General features: G+C 46.2%; 1 pseudogene; it reads left to right on the top strand.

Annotated features, from left to right (window-relative positions):
• Positions 1-1,135: 1,135 nt before the first annotated feature.
• LOC147418994 (GRAS family protein RAM1 pseudogene) lies at positions 1,136-1,480 on the top strand (annotated as a pseudogene).
• Positions 1,481-1,860: the final 380 nt, after the last annotated feature.

Here is a 1,860-nt window from a genome sequence, read left to right as displayed (position 1 = left end):
ACATGCAAGTCCCCATGATGGCAGCAAGTGGTCGCATGCTTTTCAAGTTGACAATGATGATACTGACATGGGCGCAAAAGACCCGAGCAGTCCACCGATGCAGGCTTTTCATGAAAGCAATCTACAAGAAAGCCAGGATTGCTTACAAATGAGGATCATGACAGGATTGCAAATTGATGACCGCCCTCAAACACCCATTTGCAGCAGCGATGATGGCGATTCAGAAGATGCATCTTTTCGATTTTCTCCCCATGCTGACGTCGCAGAAGAGGGGATATCAGCTCCGGCCTTGGCCGAGGGAGGGCCCATTCATGGGCATCAGCCTGAGACAGAGCAGCTCAAGCACTGTGAAGATTCTAATGAGAAAACTCAAGAATCAAACCTCAATCTCCTGCATCTTTTACTTGCATGTGCAGAGGCGGTCTCGGAAGACAACTTTGAGGTTGCCAGTGTCGTGCTCTCTCGACTACAGGAGCGATCATGCGAGTATGGCACTCCTTTGCAAAGATTGGCTTTTTATTTATCCGAGGCACTTGAAGCTAGGCTCATGCCCTCTTCCAAAGAGCAGCTGTGCCAGTCTCTAAGGATGCCTTTACCCGCATGCGACATGCTAGAGGCGTTCTGTGTATTCTACAATGTGAATCCTATAGGGAGGTTCTGCCATCTAACTCTTAACCAGCTAATACTAGATAACACCTTATCAGATACAGCAGTTCACATCGTTGATCTGCATATAGGCTATGGCATGCAATGGGCGGCTTTTCTTTATGCGGTCGCATTGAGGCCCTGTGGGCCCCCCAAATTGAGATTTACAGGAATAGGGCCTCTGGAGGAGCCATTGATAAGCACAGGGAAGAAGCTGGCGGACGTGGCGAATACCTTGCAGTTGTCATTTGAATTCTGTCCGATTGTAGCTCAATTGCATGAGCTCAATATGGGCATGATTACTGTCCAGGACGATGAGGTCTGTGTGATAAGTAGCCTTGGGCAATTGCACACACTACTTCACAGAGGGAGTGACTATGTGGATACCTTCATAGCAGGGCTGAAATCACTAAATCCAAAGGTTTTGGTCCTCGCCGAAAACGATGTCGACCATAACAATCCTCTGTTTTTGCACAGATTTGTGGAATGCATGAAATACTATGCAGCAGTGTTTGAGTCATTGGATGCGTCCCTTCCACCCTCATCACAAGCAAGGCTGAAGATAGAGAGGTTGCTATGCGGCCGCAAAATTGGGAGCATAGTGGCATGCGAAAGCATCGAGAGGGTGGAAAGGCACGAAACGATGCGCGATTGGATGAGCAGGTTGGAGAGGCTCGGCTTCAGAAATGCAGAGATTACGTATGCGGCGATCAATCAAGCAAAGCTTCTGCTCAACATCTATTACCCAAATGGCTACAGCTTGACAGAGGATGGCAAGGCACTTACGCTGCGGTGGAATGGTGCTGCCCTTATGGCAATTGGGATTTGGCTTTGAATGTTGTCATTCCCTAGTACTACTTGGGTTAATTATAGCTTAATTACTGCACTGCCATATTTAATCAAAGGGTCTTCTTGAGACTTGAGTTAGGGACCCTTAAGCAGAGCATTGTTAGAATAGCTTACAGGTCATTCATCAGGATAGCCTCCTTACAATTGTAAAGTTTGTGCTAAATAATCACAATATGGATCTGTTCTTTCAACAAAGAATGCTCTATGGATTTCTCTTTTTGTTCTGATCTTCTGAAGACTTACTTGAGATGCACCCGAGGATCGGACACGTACGAACCTTCATGCACCTCACAAACGCTTTAAATACTACAATTCTGTCTTCTTTCATCATTGCTATACTTGCAAAGAGAATTCATTACAAAGGCT

This window comes from Adiantum capillus-veneris, chromosome 29, assembly GCF_014529385.1.
Source record: "Adiantum capillus-veneris isolate H3 chromosome 29, ASM1452938v2, whole genome shotgun sequence".
Classification (NCBI taxonomy): Eukaryota; Viridiplantae; Streptophyta; class Polypodiopsida; order Polypodiales; family Pteridaceae; genus Adiantum; species Adiantum capillus-veneris.
The sequence above is the reverse complement of the archived record's forward strand: the minus strand, read 5'-3'. Positions and strand labels throughout refer to the sequence as shown.